At 38.3% G+C, this 20,916-nt stretch overlaps 1 protein-coding gene across 5 annotated transcripts in view; it reads right to left on the bottom strand.

The window, feature by feature from the left end:
* The window catches only part of GRM1 (glutamate metabotropic receptor 1), a 411,814-nt gene that overhangs the window by 277,879 nt on the left and 113,019 nt on the right, over positions 1-20,916 (bottom strand). Inside the window, exon 1 of one of the 5 annotated variants that reach the window (XM_063631764.1) lies at positions 1,723-1,751. The exons of the other annotated variants lie outside the window; for them this stretch is intronic. The gene's annotated coding sequence lies outside the window, so the exon portion shown is untranslated. Of the gene's footprint in view, positions 1-1,722; positions 1,752-20,916 lie in introns of those variants that run through there. 5 annotated transcript variants of the gene reach the window in all.

Genomic DNA, 20,916 nt, shown 5'->3' with positions numbered 1-20,916 from the left:
GTCTATTCAAGGAGTTTCTCCTACAGTTGTTCCCTCTCTTGGATAATCAATTTCTCCTCCCTATCAGTGTCAATCAAAAAGAAAAATACCCCTGACCTCATTGTCCTTCTTGAGTTACTGATTCATTGCTCCTGTTTATAGCAACAATAGTTGCCTAGGTCAATGTGTTTGCTTCTTCTATTCGTTCCTTTTTAGCATTTTTTTCTCTTTGTCTTAGTTGACATCTAATTGATATACAAAAACCGTACACATTTAATGTATACGTCTTGATGAGTTTGGACATAGGCATACCCATCACTTCAGAATCTTCTCTTATCAAAATCTTCTCTTGTCAAGATCAGCAATAATCTCCCTGTTTCCATATCTTGTGATCTGTTGTCTTCGTCAACCACCCAGTTGCATTAAACAGTTGGCCATACCCTCCTGGAAACATTTTATTCTGTTTATTTCTGTGATACAACCTTCTCCTGTTTTCCTCACTTCACTGGTCACTCCTCAGTATGTTTGTTGGATTTTCTTTCTCTGCTCTAATTGTCATACCAGGACTCAATCCTGAGAAATTTTGTCTTTTTCATCTATACTCTCACCGTAGATACTCCCACTCTGTCACATGCATTCAAATGATATTTGGATGCCACTGTTGAATCCCAAATATAGATCTTCAGACTGAACTGCCCCTTGGATAAAAAGATTGGTTTATCTAGTTGCCTACCTGATGGTATCCATTTATAGACACTTTAACATATTTGAAATAAAATTATTTCCTTGTCTACCTTGCAAATCTACTTCTTCCAGACATCTATTAGTACACGATGCCATTACCCACCAAGTTGTGCAATAACAAAATTTAAGAACTACTTTTATTTCTGTCTTTTTCTCACATTCCAGAACCATTCCTGTAGCCCTTATCTCTAGAACATTCTTAATCCTTTTTCTTTCCTCTATTTCAGCCTCTGCCACTCTAAACTGTGTCTTAGGTCAGATTATTTAAAAACAGAACCTAATATGAAGATTATTGTTCAAGTAATTTATTGAGGAAGAGAAGACAAAGAGAAGCAGGGAAGAACAGTAGGAAAGAGCTAAGCAGAAACATCATTTAAGCTAAAGAATAGCTTCAGGCTGACAACACAATAAAGTGCCAGAGCAGATTATACCAGAGAGTTAACCCCACCTCCAGGCAAGGGATCCCCTTGTCAGTCAATCACTGGCTAAGGTCCACAAGAAGGAAGACCAGATACCACCTCCCAGGAAGCAGGTAACTGGGACTGATAGAAGCCTATAAGCCTATTTTCTGTTTTTGGTTTTTTGTTTGTTTGTTTGTTTGTTTTTTGAGCCAGTCTCACTCTTGGTCGTTCAGGCTGGAGTGCAGTGGCACAATCTTGGCTGACTGCAACCTCCACCTCCTGGGCTCAAATAATTCTCCTGTCTCAGCCTCCTGAGCAGCTGGGACTACAGGCATGTGCCACCACGACTGGCTAATTTTTGTATTTTTAGTAGAAAGGGGTTTCATCACATTGGCCAGGCTGGTTTCGAACTCCTGACCTCAGATGATCAACCTGCCTCAGCCTCCCAAAGTGCTGGCATTACAGGCATGAGTCACCGTGCCTGGCCAATCGAAGCCTACTTTCGTGGTAGCTAGGAGACTGGAACACACAGCAGGTAAAGGAAACCTGGGTGGGCCAAGTATAGTATCCTCTACACCAAGTAAATATCAGCTCTTACCTAGACAAGTGCTGTAGGCTCCTGACTGGGCTCCCTGCAACCATTCTTGTTCTCAGTGATTGATTTCACACCTAGCAACCAGAGTAATTTGTTAAAGTGTAAAACCGATTTTGTCACTCCTTTACAGAAAGCTCCACTTGCATTCCAAGATGCTTGGAATAAAATGGAAACTCCTTTCCCTGGACTACCAGGCTGTGCATGGGCTTCTCCATAAGGCTGGAGAAGGTGAGGGAGGGAAGGTGGGAAGAGATGAGGTTAGAGAAATTGGAAGGTTCATCCCAGGAGTCTTTTCTCTTTTTCTGTTGGGGGAATACCCCAAACTCATGCATGCTATTTCCATCACCTGAAAAGATGTTCTGCTACTGGGTGATCTTATCAGTCATATCATGAAAGAAATATCACCTCCTTTGAAAAACCTTTCCTGATCAGTTAGCTTAAAGCAACCTCTAAGTAAATCCTGGTCATTCCCCATGCTTTTATCTCAATATTATCATATGACACTTTACCACAGGGATATGTTCTGAGAAATGTGTTGTTAGGCGATTTTGTCATTGTACAAACATTATAGTGTGTTTCCACAAACATAGATGGCATAACCTACTATACACCTATGGTATATCGAATAGCCTATTACTCCTAGGCTACAAACCTAACAGCATGATACTGTACTGAATACTGTAGGCAACTGTAACACAATGGTAAGTATTTGTGTATATAAACATAGAGAAAGTACAGTAAAAGTACCATATTATCATCTTATGGGACCACAATCATATATGGGTGGCCCATTGTTTCCCAAAATGTCATTATTGGTGCATGACTGTACATATTACTGATTTTTTTATTTTTCTTTTTCCCCTAGAATGTAATCTCCAAGAGAAAATATTCTTATGGCTTTTTCAATGATGTACTCTTGATAGTTCTAGATACTTAAATGCACAGCAAAGGTGCATTTGTTGTATCAGCCCAATAGAAAAATGGGCAAAAGTTATAAACAAAAGCAATTTAAACAAAATAAGTAAAAGTGGGTAACAGGCATATGAAACAAATCACTGAACAGTATTTGTTATCAACAGAGTACCTTTAAAATGAAACATTATTTTTTCACCTAATAGAATGCTAGAAGTTCAAAGATTAATAATATTCAGTGTTGGCAAGGTGTAAGTATATACACTGTGAAAGCAGTTCTAACTTTTGGTGCACAATTTGGCAGTAGTTTTCAAAAATTTTTAAGACAAATATCAGGTAAATGCAGCAATTATTTAAGAAAATAATTGTAAAAATATGACAGTATTCAGAAAGGACTTGGGACTTAAATGTCAACATCTGTAAAAGTTTCATGAGCATTGTAATTAAATCTAATAAGATATTCCTGTATTTTTAAAAGAAGCTTTCTTATTTCCTTTTTTATAACATTAAATGATCAAATTAATGCATTTTTCTCTTAATTCAACCACCTTCAGTAACCTAATTCAGTCCAGTGAAGCCCAAAAGAAGCATTAACACATCACAAAATCCTCAGCTCCAAAGACTGTGGAAACATGTCACGACTCAGAAGACAGGCATTGACTGATTACAAGGGAGAAAGCCACACACAGCTGGCCAGCAAATGCCTTATTCATCTGCAGAAGAGGGCACGAGGAAGGAAGTCAGATGCCACTTTCTCACAATAAATGCAGGTTCAGGAATCTGCAAGGTAAATAGACATCACTAGCAGACCCTCTCAGCACAAGTCACTGTCAGCCTGCCAGAAGATTGTGTTACAAGGAGAATGAGTTTACTGCAGGGTGCCCACCCTTGGACTTCAATAAAAAAATGATTTTGCTCCTTTTTGAAAACACATGCAGGTTAAACGAACAAGAATGCTCTTTGCATTAGAATAAGAAAATCCTTGTGTTTTAAACCTAATAAAGACCCTTAGGCATACTCAGAAAAACAGATCAGCTTACAGACAAGGAAACTGAGGCACAGAGAGGTGAAATATCTCACCGATGGGCACGAAGCTTATTGATATGAGAACTGGAACAGCTCTGTCCTGATTTTTAGGTTACTTCTTATTTCTGTTAGTAGCAAAAAGCAATTAAACATGTATGTTTCATAATCTAAAATGTCTGGATGAGTTAACTGGTTTCATGAAATATTTGTGCCAATTTCTTTATTTATATGTTCTTGTTTGAACAACAATTCTTTTTGTTGTTGTTGTTCAACTTTTAAGTTCAGGGGTGCATGTGCAGAATATGCAGGTTTGTTACATAGGTAAACACCTTCCTTGGTGGTTTGCTGCACAGATCAACCCATCACCTTGTAAGCCCAGCATCCATTATCTGTTCTTCCAGATGCTCTCCCTCCCCGCACCGCTTCCCATGACAGGCCCTAGTGTGTGTTGTTCCCCAGCATATGTCCATGTGTTCTCATCTGAACAGCAATTCTTAACTACACATATTGATAGAGAGCTGAGTATTATGCATTTGACTATGTTTAAACTCCCCATTTCTCTCATGATACCTAAAAGACTCCAAACTTACATATAAATTCCCATGAGTGCAACACTGATGTAGAAAGAACTTGTCCTTTTATCAACCTTTACTTTAAAAATTGTATTTGTACACATTATCTTAGTTGATTCTCAAAACAACCCTGTTATATGCATCATATTGCTAACAGTGTTAGATGCAAAGAGCACACAAACTGAAAAGGAAACCACCTCCCATTGAGCTTAACATTCTATTACTTTCGTTCACTAAAAACAGAACTAATGACATGACAAGGACAACTGCAAGTATCTAATAGAGCTGCTATGGGTTAAGAATCAGGAAAACTGTCTAAAGAAAGCGTAACTTGTTCTGAGTCTTAAAATATAAGCAGATTCTCCATAAAGAGAAAGAAACTAGGGGACATGTGCTCTTTGGCTATCTACCAGGTCATGAGCAAGCAATGTCAGGCTGAAGATAGTACACTCAGCCACGAGCCCACCCTCTGCCTTCCCCCAACCCCATTCTGCCACTCAGGCTTCTTCCTGCCTTTGCTGGCTTGAAGAATTTATCCAGATAATTCTCTGTGTCTAGTATCTATAGCTCTGGAAGAAAGTTGTGAATATATAAGAAAGTGACCTATAATAAAACACTTAAGAAATAAAAAGGCAATAAACATACGTGTGCATGTGTCTTTATAGCAGCATGATTTATAGTCCTTTGGGTATATACCCAGTAATGGGATGGCTGGGTCAAATGGTATTTCTAGTTCTAGATCCCTGAGGAATCGCCACACTGACTTCCACAATGGTTGAACTAGTTTACAGTCCCACCAACAGTGTAAAAGTGTTCCTATTTCTCCACATCCTCTCCAGCACCTGTTGTTTCCTGATTTTTCAATGATGGCCATTCTAACTGGTGTGAGATGGTATCTCACTGTGGTTTTGATTTGCATTTCTCTGATGGCCAGTGATGAGGAGCATTTCTTCATGTGTTTTTTGGCTGCATAAATGTCTTCTTTTGAGAAGTGTCTGTTCATGTCCTCTGCCCACTTTTTGATGGGGTTGTTTGTTTTTTTCTTGTAAATTTGTTTGAGTTCATTGTAGATTCTGGATATTAGCCCTTTGTCAGATGAGTAGGTTGCAAAAATTTTCTCCCATTCTGTAGGTTGTCTGTTCACTCTGATGATAGTTTCTTTTGCTGTGCAGAAGCTCTTTAGTTTAACGAGATCCCATTTGTCGATTTTGGCTTTTGTTGCCATTGCTTTTGGTGTTTTAGACATGAAGTCCTTGCCCACGCCTATGTCCTGAATGGTATGTTTATTGCGGCACTATTCACAATAGCAAAGAGTTGGAACCAACCGAAATGTCCAACAACGATAGACTGGATTAAGAAAATGTGGCACATATACACCATGGAATACTACGCAGCCATAAAAAATGATGAGTTCGTGTCCTTTGTAGGGACATGGATGAAACTGGAAAACATCATTCTCAGTAAACTATCGCAAGGACAAAAAACCAAACACCGCATGTTCTCACTCATAGTTGGGAATTGAACAATGAGAACTCATGGACACAGGAAGGGGAACATCACGCTCCGGGGACTGTTGTGGGGTGGGGAGGGGGGGGAGGGACAGCATTAGGAGATACACCTAATGCTAAATGACGAGTTAATGGGTGCAGGAAATCAACATGGCACATGGATACATATGTAACAAACCTGCACATTGTGCACATGTACCCTAAAACCCTAAAGTATAATAAAAAAAAAAATAAAAAAAAAATAAAAAGGCTCACGGTGAAACCCCGTCTCTACTAAAAATACAAAAAAAAATTAGCCGGGCGTGGTGGCGGGCGCCTGTAGTCCCAGCTACTCGGAGAGGCTGAGGCAGGAGAATGGCATGAACCCGGGAGGCGGAGCTTGCAGTGAGCCAAGATCGCGCCACTGCACTCCAGCCTGGGCGACAGAGCGAGACTCCGTCTCAAAAAAAAAAAAAAAAAAAGAAAGAAAAAGGCTATGTAATTATAAACACTCAGGGCTGGTAGAGAGCTGCATATTTTCTTTGGATTAGCAAATATTTTATTGAACTCTTAACCTGAAAAATTCCCTGTGCTCTGCCCTTTAAGAGTTTCCAAGAAATGTTAAGACATTGACTCTCCCTTCAATTTGATGAAAATTTACTATGTGTCTGGCACTGGGATAAACACCTAAGCATTTCATTTATTCATCATAATAACTCCATATAGAAGTTATAACCCCTCTTTTACAAGTGAGGATGTGGAAGCTCAAAAAAGTTAAGTAACTCGCCCAAAGGGACACAGTGGTGGATCTAGGATCTTAACTTGGAAGTTCTTGCTCATAACCACCATTTTGTACTGCTTCCTCCATGGACTTACAGTATAGGTGTGAAGGCATGACACAAGCACACAAAATACAGCAGCAGTGCTGAGCCATACATGCTACATGAAAAATAAAAACTACCATCATCCTAGATTTAAGGATGGGAGAGCAGAGATAATCAGAGAACATCTCTTCAGAAAAGTAAGAAGGAAAATGGGCCTGATGCTAAGCAAGGCATTGGCATTCAGGGTGAATGGGAGTGAATGTGAATCCATAAGAGGTATTTTTAGAGGCACTGAGTAGAGAAGACCCACTGGAGCAGAAGGTTCACAATATACAGAATGACACTCTGTTTAAAGATCTTTAGTGAGGCCTCTGCATACCTCTACAAGATTGCAACGTGGCAATGTGCTATATGTTGCTGCATTGTAGAAGATTTTATAACAGACTTTATCACTGTTAAGATCCTGCCTAAAACCTAGAGAGTACGAGAGAAAGGGAAGCGCAGCGTCTGACCAAGTCCATAACATATACAATTTATTATGTTGAAAAATCTTAATTTTTATCTTAGTTATGTGACAACGATATTTACAGAGGGTAGGTTACATCAAGACATGCTCTAAAACTAACTTCTAAACAGAACTGATGGGATATTTATGAAGGGGAAACATGGAGCTTACAAAGAAATCTTATTATTTGAATAATCATAAAAGTATTTTAAAATAATAGAAGTGGACCTGATTGTTTATACCAGGGTAAAGTTAAGATAGGCACTGAAAATGGGGGTAAAATGGGATCTCAAGAGAGAAAATAATGGCTGCAATTCTGAGTTCTCTAAACTATGTATGATTTTGAAAAGTCAGACATAATTATCCAACTGGAAAAATGGAAATGTATTCAGAAAAATTGATTTATAGTGACTTAGTGGTTAAGTTTCATTGAGCCATGAAATAGATTGTGTTGCATTTCATAATCACCTGTATGAACTGCCATCATGGCAAAAAAGTAGGCACTGAAAAGTAGGCCTTACACTGATTTTTTTTCCACTCATAAAATATTGAGGATATATTTAAGAAATAATCTGAGCTCCATTTGGTGGCTCAAGTAACATTTTAGCCATCATGTAGCACTTAGTTCAAATCCTGTCAGTGCATCTTCAAATACTTTCTTGGTCAAACAACTGTATTCAACATTGCTCATTCCTGCATATTTACACATCAGTTATACCAGGAGAAACATTCATACGGAGAAAATATGTAGATATTTGTTTGTACACTTTCACTAAAAAATAAATGGTTTCCCTTTGGAGAATCTGCTATCTTATACTCTAGACACTCTTAATTCCTGGGTTATTTCATGTAGTCTCTATCATTCTCCTGTGATGATGAATCCATTCCTGGTCTGGTCCCTTGGGTCACAGATCACTCCCTGTCAACCAACTACTTTGCCTCCTATGACATATGACATCTTGGACAAACAAGAGAATATCCCATTTAAAAAATATTTCTGGGAAAGTCTTTATTTCTCCTTCACATTTGAAGTATAATTTCACTGGGATGAATGGATAGAGAAAATGTAGTGTGTGTGTGTGTGTGTGTGTGTGTGTGTGTGTGTGTGTGTGTGAGTGTTTATACAGGAATATTATTCAGCCAATAAAAAGTGAAACCTGTCATTTGCAACAACATGGATTGAACTGAAGGACATTATGTTAACTGAAATAAGCCAGGCATACAAAAACAAGTATTGCATATTCTCACTCATTTGTGGGAGCTAAAAGTTAAATCTCATGGAGACAGAGTAGAAGGATGGTGACAAGAGGCTGGGAGTGGTAGTGGGGAGAGAAGATAAAGGGGTTGGTTAATGAATACAAAAATACAGCTAGATAAAATGAATATCTGCTATTTAGTAGCACCATAGGGTGACTATAGTTAACAAAAATTATTGTATATTTTAAAATAACTAGAAGAGCAAAATTGGAAGCTTCCTAACAAAGAAATGATCAATGGTTGAAGTGATGAATATCCCAAGCACCCAGATTTGAGCATTGCACATTGTATGACTGTGTCAAAATATCACATGTACCCAATAAATATGAGCAACTATTATGTATCCAAAAATAAAAATAATTTTTTAATGAGTAATAAAAGGTAAAACAAAAATAAGAATTTCTGTGAATAAAATTGATTTCACAGCACCTTCTGGAAAACAATTATAATAATATCTATAACTATCAGGAAATTCTTTTTTACCTAAATTTCTTATGATAAAATCTAAATTGGTTTGTTTCCTCTTTATTCTCAGTGCAGACAGATATCAGCTGGTTTACATTCTTCTTTGGGGAGAGGGCAGGTGGTCCTTCTGGAAGTCATAATTCAGATTTCTCTTCCCCAGCAGAGAAACAACCCCTATTACTTTCACTTTTCCTGGCAGCCTTTTAATTTGTTTGGTTCTGCTCTGCCACTAAATACCTAGAAAATGTTGTGGGTTTCCTGCCTCCATCCAAGCATCTGCTGAGTCCTCTAACACAGTCAGCATGATGGGTCTGGTCAGTCAGAGGTGAGTGAATCATCACCTGTCCCGGTGTTCCCAGGTGGTGGCATGTAAGGGAATTTATATTCAAGGTCAGTGAAGGAACTGCCTCACACAGGGCAATCAAAGAGAACAAGAGAATCTTACAAGCAATTTTCCAGCCTTACCTCTGTTCCAGCTTTGGCAGGCTCAAGTATAGCACCCAAGTAGAAGAAGGAGATTTACTACAAATTGGGTGTTTTCTTTAGGTAATAGCATAGAGGCCAAGTAATCTTTGTCCTCTTGCTTCACTGTGTTCTCAGCATCGTGTTCCCATAGTGCCTTACAGCTAAATGATTGAGAAGATGAGACTTAAAGGCAAATCAGCCTGGTTTGAATCCTGCATCCTCAGTAAAGAGCTGGATAATCCTAGAGTATTTTCTTTTCTAAGTTTTGGTCCCTTTTGTGTAAAATGGAGGTCATAATGCACATCTGAAAAACTCATCATGATTATTAAATTATATGTGATAATGACTTTAAATTTCCCAGAACAAAGAAAAGTGCAGGGAATATTCTCCATGTCTTTCTACAGCTGCAGAATCTGAAAGTGGACATAAGGCTTTAGCACTAACCCAATAGCTTTAGCTTTATGCCCATGTTCCTATTTACAAAACCCAAGCTCATGATTGTTTCTTTACTGCAGTGCATCACTGTCCACTCATAGTCACCTTGTGTCCAGGTTGTCCCTATATTTTTTTTCTGCCACACTTGCACAAAGAAAGTCCTTCTCTTTTTTATTTTGGGGTTTTTAGTATTTAGGTTTAAAGATGTATTGAAAGTCTACATTTATCTATGTCCAGCCTCTGTCATTGGGTCTTCTTTAAGTTACAAATACTCATCCATTTTAGATCTTCATACAATGACCCACTTCATTGATTCTCTAACTTCAGTTAGCTATTTATGAAATGGAGAAAGAAGTTAAGAGAAGGCAAAATCTAAGTGGTATAAAAATACAAAAGGAGATCATCATTCTTGGAAAAACACCAGCATTTCCCACTGTGGTTTCCACGTGCAAGAAACAGGTTCACAGGAGCAATTCTATCTCACCTGTCCACTATCCTTACCTATGTGGTATTGGTATGTAATCAAAAACAGGAAGGTCATATATAGCAACAACAAGTTCAGAAAAATTACCTCCAAATTACACACACACACACACACACACACACACACACATGCTCACACAAAACTATATATACTTGTTAATGATAATATCCACTGTTGGCAAGAGTTCATGCTAATGGTGTAATAAATTTTTCTCATATTTTTGATAAAAAATTTGTAATATTAATATCAATATGATGAAGTATGTTAAATTATGTTCATATCTTTTGACTCAGAAAATAATTTCATTTTCCACGAAGTTTCAGTCACAAAAATTATCACAGCATATATTATAAATAATAAAAACAGAAAACAATTTGTGTCCAATAATAGGAGGTTGGTATGTATTTATAAAAATAATGCATGCAAACATTTTCAAGGATGATATAAAATTGTACTCAATGTCAGGGAAAATATTTACGTCATATTTTTAAGTGCCAGTGTGGTTTAAAATAGAATGCAAAATATAAATCCAATTTTTAAAAATATGTATCAATACATTTACATACATAAAGTTTAAAGAACAAGTATAAAAATGTTAACAATAGTTTTATTTAGATGATAGAATTATATGTAATTGTGTTTTATATTTTTAATATTTTTTGTTTCTAAGTTATCTACAATAATCAGGTACTAATTTGTTAATATAAATAAGTTTGAAATAAAAATACATAGGGATGAAAACTGAATGCCATGCCAAGCACAGCTATTACAGGGTATTTGGGAAATTTTTCCAGAAGAGAATTGAACTGCTCATAATGCCTACATAATAATTTTTCTTCCCAAAGGAAACAAGAAATACTAATGTTGTAGTGACTGCCTTTAAGTAAAGTTGGCCATAGGCTGTGTGCCACTTTCTGTGATATCTACATACTTAGATTAAAAGACCATGTGTAATACATACAGATTTCTTGATAGAAATCCTGAAATCTGATGTGAGAGCCCTAATTTACTAAAGAAGCAATTTGTCTTCTTTTTTTCTTTTTCTTTCTTTCTTTTCTTAAGTTAAAGACTCAATGAGACTGAGTTCGGGAGATGTAGATTTACTGATCTATGAGCTTCTGCCTTAAGAAAAAATACACAGGACTCAGGACACCATCTCTGTTTGTTGTAAATTTCCTACAAGGGCTAGGCTTCAGGCCTAGTCACCTCTTCTCCAACGTAAGGAAGCACTTCAGCTTGAGGACAGGATGGCTGGCTCATAGAGGACTTCCCTTTAGGCAAAGGGCTTGACGCAGAGAGAATAATTATTTTTAATAGGAAATAATGCTGAATAAAACCTGTTTCACCAGCTTCTGTGTCTTGGTATTCTGAACATTCTGTCTCACTAAAGTTAAAAGAAATTAAAGTATGACTTTGTCCAGGGAGGAAAAGAAACACAAATGCCTTGTGATCCTAAAACGGTGGTATAATGTGAACACTAGCATTTATGGAGACCTTATGTCTTAATTATCATCTTTCATCTTTACCACAACTTCGTCGCCTTATTTTTCATACTTCTCTCCATTTACAGAGGAAACTGACGACTAGAAAACTTAAGTAACTTGCCCAAATACTGTCAGAGCTGGGATTTGAATTCAGATGTGCCTGACTCTAAAGCCTATGGCTCTTACTTACCTACAACATGTTTTATGTTTCAGACTCTGGTAGTTTTCTATACATTATCTATTCCTCTGTTCTTCTTTAACAAAAAAATACTCACTTTTGTTTGGAGTGACCGGGCATAGCCAAAAACACCTACCTGCCCAGATGCCCTTGTAGCCAAAGAAGCAAAGTGACCCAGTTCCAGGCAATGAGATTTAAGCAGAAGTTGTCAAGTGAAGCTTCTGGGAAATTTTTGAAAAAGTCAGATGGCAGATGGTCGGCTTCTTAAGCCCTTTGTCTCTTCTTTTTTTAGCCAGTAAATGGACTTGAGCCTGGAGGTGTAGCAGCCATGTGGTAACAACGAAGGGTCAAATATGAAGACTGTATTACTCTGTTTTCTGTTGCTTATAAAATAATACCAGAAACTGGGTAATTTATAAAGAAAAGGAACTTATTTCTTCAAGTATGGAGTCTGAGAAGTCCAAAGTCTATGGTGAGCATCTTGTGAGAGTCTGCTTACTGGTGGAGACTCACTTCAGTGTCCCAAAGTTGGCACAGGGTATCACATGGTGAGTAATTTGTGTGTGCTCATGTGTTAACATGCTAGCTCAGGCTTAATCTATTCATGAGGGCAGACCCTCTTGATCTAATCACCTCTTAAATGCTCTACTTCTCAATACTACCACATTGGGGATTAAGTTTCAACACAGTTTCAGAGGGGATGTTCAAACAATAACATTCCACCATGGTCCCCAAAATTCATGTCCTTCACAAATACCTTCATTACAATCCCATCACCCCAAAGTCTTAATTCATTCCAACACCAACTCAAAAGTCCAAAGTCTAGAATTTCATCTGGGAACATGCAAAATAAAAGTAGGTTATCTAATTTCAAGATACAATGGTAGGCCGGGTGCGGTGGCTCACGCCTGTAATCCCAGCACTTTGGGAGGCAGAGGCAGGTGGATCACCAGGTCAGGAGATTGACACCATCTTGGCTAACACGGTGAAATCCCATCTCTACTAAAAATGCAAAAATTAGCCGGGAGTGATGGTGGGTGCCTGTAGTCCCAGCTACTAGAGAGGCTGAGGCAGGAGAATAGCGTGAACCATTCTGGAGGCGGAGTTTGCGGTGAACCGAGATGGCGCCACGTCTCAAAAAAAAAAAAAGAAACAATGGTAGTACATAGGCACAGGGCAAATATTTGCATTCCAAAAAGAAATAAGCCAAAAGAAAGTGTTAAGAAGCCTCAGGAAAGTCTGAAACCCAAGAGAGCAGACGTTAAATCTTAAGACTTCAGAAGAATCTCCTTTAACTATATGTCCAATGTCTTCTGCACACTAGTGAGGGGAGTTGGGCCCCCAAGGCCTAGGACAGCCCTGCCCCTATGGTTTGACTGGGCTCAGTACACCTAGCTGTCCCAGGCTGGCACTGCACACTGGTAGTTCTATACTTCTGAAATCTCAGTGGCAGTCCCACTCTCATGGCTCCACTGGGCATTGCCCTAGTGAGTACTCTGCAGAAGCTCCAACCCAACATTTCTGTTCATTATTATTCTAGTGGGATATCTCTGCAGTGCCTCTATCCCTGTGACAAGTATCTGCCTTAACTCCTGGCTTTCCATGACATCCTGTAGAATCTAGGTGGAGGATGCCAAGCCACCACAGCTCTTGCTTTCTACAAGCCTGCAGAATTAGCACCATGTGGACGCCACCAAAGTTTACAACTTATATTTACCAGAGCTGCAGTGCAAGCTGTACCTGGGGCCACTTGAGCCATAGCTGAGCAGTTGAGCAGTGTGCTTGGGGACAGGAAGTAGAGTTCTGAAGTGGCCGTGGGCAGCTAGCTCATAGAGATAGTCCTAAGCCTGTCCCCTGGGAATATTCTGCTCTCCTAGGCTTCTGGGCCTGTGATGGGGGGACAGCCTAAAAGATACCTGAAATACCTTTGGGGTCTTTCTTCCATTGTCCTGAGGAGTAGCACTCAGCTTCCTTCTATCTGTGCTAATATCTTCACCATATGGTTGCTGAGCTACAACCTTGGTTTCTTCATCTGAACATACTTTTTCACTCTTTATGTGCCAAGGTGAGGGTTTTCCAAATCTTTTCATTCTGCTTCCCTTTTAATTATGTATTTTGTTTTTAAATCATTCCTTTTTTCCTGAATCTCGGGATTAGCAGCCAAAAGCAACCATGCAGCTTCTTCTGTTTTGCTTAGAAATTTATTCTGACAGATATTCTAGATCATTACTCTTAAGTTGGACTTTCTACAAAGCCCTTGGGCATGAACACAGTTCTACCACATTCTTTGCCAATCAATAAAAAGGATAGCCTTTACTCCAGTTTCCTATACCTTTTTCTTCAGTTTCACTGTAAATTTTAACACAATGGCCTTTACGATCTATGTTTCTATTACCACTCTGGTCATAATCACTAAACCAACCTCTAAGGAGTATCAGATTTTCCCCATCTTCTTGTCTTCTAAGCCCTCATCAGAGTCACTCTTAATGATCTGTCCATAAAAACACAGACCTTTCTAGCCTTCTCCTCTAAACTCTTCCAGTCTCTTACCCAGTTCTAAAGCCACTTCCACATTTTCAGATATTCATTACTGGCAACAACCCCACTCCTGGTGCCAATTTTCTGTTGTAGTCTGTTTTTTATTGCTTATAACAAAATATCTAAAACTGAGTAATTAATAAAGAAATGTAATTTATTTCTCATAATGATGGATACTGAGAAGTTCAAGGTTGAGAAGCATCATCTGGTAAGAGCCTTGTTGCTAGTGGGGACACTGCAGAGTCCTGAGGCAGCACAGGGCATCACATGGTGAAGAGGTTGAGTGTGGTAGCTCAAGTCTCTCTTCTTTTTATAAAGCCATGAGTTCCACTCCCATCATAACCCAAAGAAAATATATATGTTGAAGTTTTAAAACCCAATGTAGTTGTATTTAGAGATTGGGCCTAAAAGGAGGTAATTAAGGTTAAATAATGTCATAAGGGTGGGGCCCTGATCCAATAAGATTAGAAGCCTTCTAAGAAGAGACACCAAAGTGCTGACACTCTTTATGAGCAGAAACCAAGTATGTGAGAACCTGTGAGGGCACAGCAAGTGGTACCCATCTGCAAGCCAGGAAGAGAGCCCTCACCAGACACCAAATTTGCTGGAAACTTGATCTTCAACTCCCCAGGCTCCATAACAGTGAGAAAATAAATTTCTATGGTTTAAGCCTCCTAGTCTGTAATAATTTTGTTATGGTAGCCCAAATAGGCTAATACAATATGAAATTTCCCAATAAAATTTTCAGAATGAGAGCCAGGAGTCTTGATTGCCTCTAACTAGCTGTGACCTTGAGCTGGGTATCATTCTGTCTTCTTTATTCATGTTGAAAATACAGGGTTTGTACTAGGAAATCTCTAAGTTTTCTTATAGCATAAGCGTTTGGTGATTCTAGAGCAATATGAATCAGCACTCTTTCATAATCTGTAGCCTCATGTCAAAACATTTTTCATATTCTCAGTATTCAAAGTAAGCACCTGCTTAGCAGATTTTTTTCAACAGCTTTTTTCTTTCTCAATCTGATTTCTTTTACAAGTGTATTACTGTAGGGGAGGAGAAAGCATTTGTTGTGCAACCACTTAAAATGCATCTTGCCTGCAGATTCATTTTTGCCAATATTCATTTTTAGGTATGCAGTCACTGAAAAATAGGGAACAAGATACTGCCCTGCAGAAACAGCCAACATATGACAAAACGAGACCACTTCCAGAACAAGCTCATCAGGTGAACCTGAACTAACAGAAAGACATACTGCCCAGCATCATCGGACTGACATTCATCAGGATCCAGCTGTTCTCCTATCCCTCCAAGTAGCTACTTTTAGCCACCTTATGCTCAGTGGAATCAATTCAACCCTATTACTAAGCTCTCAGTTTCCTCCTATTTAACCCCACATTTTATATATCTTTTACATCATCAGTAGAAAATAACATTTAGCTAAGTCAAAATAGATTTTACCCAGGGTCAAAAGGAAAGTAGGGTGTGGAAGGAAAGTTTCCTTTAATTCAAAGAACATGAAGACCTCTTGAAGTAAATGTAGTGAATTTAAGCCCTTGGAGAGCCCATTGCCTTGAAGGGAAGGACCCAGTCCTGGAGGATTCATTATCTGCTGACTAAAGAGCCCTTAGGCCCTGAATAATCAGTAGTGCTAGCAAGGTAGTGCACATCACGGGCCTTGGGTAAGACTGAGATGTGCTGGCTTCGGGTGTGACCCAGCACATTCCCAGCTGTGGTAGCTATGATAGGAGACTGCTTTCCTTGAGAAGAGCAGAGAGAAAAGTGAAGAGGACATTGTGTTGCAGCCTAAGTACCAGCTTGGCCACAGTGGGTTAGAGTACCAAGCAGGCTCGTGGGGTTACCGATTCCAGGCCTTGGTTCTTGGGTGGCATTTCTCAACCTTCTCTGGGTGAGAAGAGAGCCCACTGCCCTGAAAGGGTAAGTCTCGGGCCTGACAGCATTCACCACAAGCTGACTGAAGAGCTGTAGGGCTTGAGTGAACATAGGCAGTAGCCTGGCAGTACTGCCTGCAGGCCTGTGGTGGTGGTCCATGGGGAGAAACGCCTCTGCTTGTGGAAAAGGAGGGTAGGGTGGGAAAGACTTTGTCTTGTGGCTTGGGTGCCAGCGCAGCTGGTGTAGACTACAGAACAAGGTAAATTCCTAAGGTTTCTGACTCCAGGTCCTGCCTCCTAGATGGCATCTCTGGACCCACCCAGGCCTGGGGGAACTCATCACCCTGAAGGGAAGGACACAAGCCTGACTTGCTTTGTCACGTACCAATTGTGAGCCCAGAAAACATAGGCAGTAGCCAAGTAGTAGTTACAGTGGGTCTTGTGTGAGTTCCGCACTGCTGTGCTGGCTTCAGGTCTGACCCAGCATAGTTGCAGTGGTGGTGGCCACAGGAGTGCTTGTGTCACCTCTCCCAGAGCTCCAGGCAGCTCAGCACAGAAAGAGAGACTCTATTTGTTTGGGAGAAAGTAAGGGAAGATAAAAAGAGTTTCTTACCGGTAATCAGAGAATTCTTCCAGATCTTATCCAAGACGACCAAGGTGGTACCTCTATGAGGTAGTACTTAATACGAGAGCCACAGTGTTACTGGGCATGAGGTGCCCTCTAATGCAGACATGGCTGCAGTGACCAAAAACTTAGATAACAACACCCAAGTCCTTTTGAATACCTGGAAAGCCTTCCTAAGAAAGACAGGGACAAATAAACCAAGACCTTGAAGACTATAATATCTAACTCTTCAATATCCAGCCACCAACAAAATTCCACAAGCGTTAAGACTATCCAGGAAAACATAACCTCACCAAATAAACTAAGTAAGGCATCAGGAACCAATCCTGGAGAGACAGAAATATGTGACCTTTTGGACAGAGAATCCCAAATAGCTGTTTTGAGGAAACTTAATGAAATTCAGGGTAACATAGAGTAGAAATTCAAAATCCTATCAGACAAATTTAACAAACTGATTGAAATAATTAAAAAGAATCAAGCAGAAATCCAAGTTGAAAAACACAATTGACATGCCAAAGAATGCATCAGAGTCTCTTAATAGCAGAATTGATCAAGCAGAGGAAAGAATTTATTAGCTCGAAGACGGATTATTTGAAAACACATGGTCAGAGGAGACAAACAAATAAAAAACAATGAAGCATGCCTAGAAGATCTAGAAAATAGTCTCAAAAAGACAAATCTAAGAGTTTCTGGCCTTAAAGAGGAGATGGAGAAAGAGATATGTGTAGAAAGTTTATTCACAGGGATAATATCACAGAACTTCCCAAACATAGAGAAAGATATTAACATTCAAGTACAAGAAAGTTATAGAACACCAAGCAGATTTCACCCAAAAAGATTACTTCAAGATATTTAATAATCAAATTCCCAAAGGTCAAGGACAAAAACAAAATCTTAAAAGCAGCAAGAGAAAAAAAAAAATACTAATAACATACAATGGAGTTCCAATATGGGGCAGCAGACTTTTCAGTGGAAACATTACAAGCCAGGAAAGAGTGTCATGACGTATTTAAAATGCAGCACAAAAAAAATCTTTTACTCTGGAATAATAATATATTCAGTGAACATATCTTTCGCCCATGAAGAAAAAATAAAAACTTTCTCAGACAAACATAAGTTGAGAGATTTCATCAGCACTAGACATGTCCTACAAGAAATGCTAAAGGGAGTTCTTCAATCTGAAAGAAAACGAAATTAATGAGCAATAAAAAATGATCTGAAGGCGCAAAGCTCACTGGTAACAGTAGGTACACAGAAAAACATAGAATACTGTAGCACTGTAATGGTGGTGTGTAAACTACTCACATCTTAGGTAGAAAGACTAAAAGATGAACCAATCAAAATTAATAACTACAACTTTTCAAAACATAAATGATACAATAAGATATAAATAGAAACAACAAAAAGTCAAAAAGGTTTTAAACTTCTGTTAAAAAACAGTTTAAAAACTTTTTCAACAAAGTTAAAATGCAGATAAAAGTTGAAGCGTAGAGTTTTTATTAGTTTTCTCTTTGCTTGTTTGTTAGTTAATTTGTTTTTGCAATCAGTGTTAAGTTTTCATCAGTTTAAAATAATGGGTTATAAGATATTATTTGGAAACCTCATAGTAACCTCAAACCAAAAAACATATAACAGGCTGGATGTGGTGGCTCATGCCTACAATCCCAGCATTTTGGGAGGCTGAGGTGGGTGGATCACGTGAAGCCATGAATTCAATACCAGCCTGGAAATCATGGGGAAACCACATCTCTAGTAAAAATACAAAAATTAGCCGGGTATGGTGGTGCATGCCTGTAATTCCAGTTACTTGGGTGGCTAAGGCACAAGAATCACTTGAGCCCAGGTGGCAGAGGTTTCAGTGAGCTGAGATCATGCACTGCACTCCAGCCTGGGCAACAATGTGAGACTCTGTCTCAAAAAATAATAATAATCATAATCATAATACAGTTACAAAAAATGAAAAGCAAGAAATTAAAATATACCACCAGAGAAAAATCACCTTCAAAATGTAGACAGGAAAGAAAGAAGGAAGGAAGGAAGGAGAAAGAAGGAAGGAAGGAAGGAAGGAAGGAAGGAAGGAAGGAAGGAAAGAAAGAAAGAAAGAAAGAAAGAAAGAAAGAAAGAAAGAAAGAAAAAAGAAAGAAAAGAAAGAAAGAATAAAGAAAGAAAGGAGGAAAGAAGAGGAGAGGAGAAGAGAGGAAAGAAGGGAAGGGAAGAGAAGGGGAGAGGAGGGGAAGTGAGGGGAGGAGAGGGAAGGGGAGGGAAGGGGAGAGAAGGGAAGGGAACAAAGCAACCAGAAAACAAATAACAAAATGGCAGGAGTAGGTTTTTAGTTATCAGTAATAACATTGAATGTTAAGTCGACTAAACACTCCAATCAAAAGATATGGAATGATTGATTGGATTAAAATAAATAAGACCCAAAGATCTATTACCTATAAGAAATACACTTCACCCATAAAGACACACACAGACTAAAAATACAGGAATGAAAAACTATATTCCATGCAAGTGGAAGACATAAAAGAGCAAAAATAGATATATCAGACAAAATAGATTTCAAGACAAAAACTATAAAAAGAGACAAGGGTCATTATATAGTAATAAAATGGTCAATTCACCAATAGGATATAACAAGTGTAAATATATATGAACCCAACACTGGAGCACCCAGATATATAAAGCAAATGTTATTAGAGCTAAAGAGAGAGATTGATGCCAGTACAATAATAACTAGAGACTTCAACCCTGTACTTTCAGCATTGGACAGATCATCCATACAGAAAATCAACACAGAAACATCAGACTTAATCTGCACTATAGATCAAATAGACATAATAGATATTTACAGAACATTTTATCCAATGGCTCCAGAATACATATTCTTCTCAGCATATGGATAATTCTCAAGGATAGACCATATGTTAGGCCAAAAAACAAATCTTAAATAATTCAAAAAATTTGTAATTGTATCAAGTACCTTCTTTGACCATAATGAAATAAAACTAGAACTCAAGAGAAATTTTGAAAACTATATAAAATGGAAACTAAACAGTATGCTCCTGAATGACCAGTGGGTCAATAAAGAAATTAAGAAGAAAATTTAAAAATTTCTCAAAACAAATGATAGTGGAAACACAACATACCAAAACCTATGGGATACAACAAAAGCAGTATTAAGAGGAAACTTTAGCGCTGTAAGTGACCAATCTAAATGTCCAACAACGATAGACTGGATTAAGAAAATGTGGCACATATACACCATGGAATACTATGCAGCCATAAAAAATGATGAGTTCATGTCCTTTGTAGGGACATGGATGAAACTGGAAACCATCATTCTCAGCAAACTATTGCAAGGACAATAAACCAAACACCGCATGTTCTCACTCATAGGTGGGAATTGAACAATGAGAACTCATGGACACAGGAAGGGGAACATCACACACTGGGGACTGTTGTGGGGTGGGGGGATGGGGGAGGGATAGCAATAGGAGATATACCTAATGCTAAATGAATGACGAGTTAATGGGTGCAGCACACCAACATGGCACATGTATACATATGTAACAAACCTGCACGTTGTGTACATGTACCCTAAAACTTAAAGTATAATAATAATAAAATTAAAAAAATAAAAATAAATAAAAAAAGAAACACTTCAAATAAACAACCTAAGTATGCATCTTAAAGAACTAGAAAACAAGAGCAAACCAAACCGCAAATTAGTAGAAAAGAAATAATAAAGATCAGAGCAGAAATAAATGAAATTAAAACAAACAATACAAAGGATCAATAAAATAAAAAGTTAGTGTTTTGAAAAGATAGACAAACCTTTAGACACACTAAAAAAAAGCAGATAAGGCACAAATAAAATCAGAGATTAAACAGGATCATTAGAATGTACTATTAGCAACTATATGCCAATAATTGGACAACCTAGAAGAAATGAATAAATTCCTAGACACATACAACCTAACAAGATTGAACCAGGAAGAAATCCCAAACCTGAACAGGCCAATAACAAGTAAGAAGGTCAAAATTGTAATAA

The sequence above is a fragment of the Symphalangus syndactylus genome, chromosome 2 (genome assembly GCF_028878055.3).
Source record: "Symphalangus syndactylus isolate Jambi chromosome 2, NHGRI_mSymSyn1-v2.1_pri, whole genome shotgun sequence".
In the NCBI taxonomy this organism is placed as follows: domain Eukaryota; kingdom Metazoa; phylum Chordata; class Mammalia; order Primates; family Hylobatidae; genus Symphalangus; species Symphalangus syndactylus.
The sequence above is the reverse complement of the archived record's forward strand: the minus strand, read 5'-3'. Positions and strand labels throughout refer to the sequence as shown.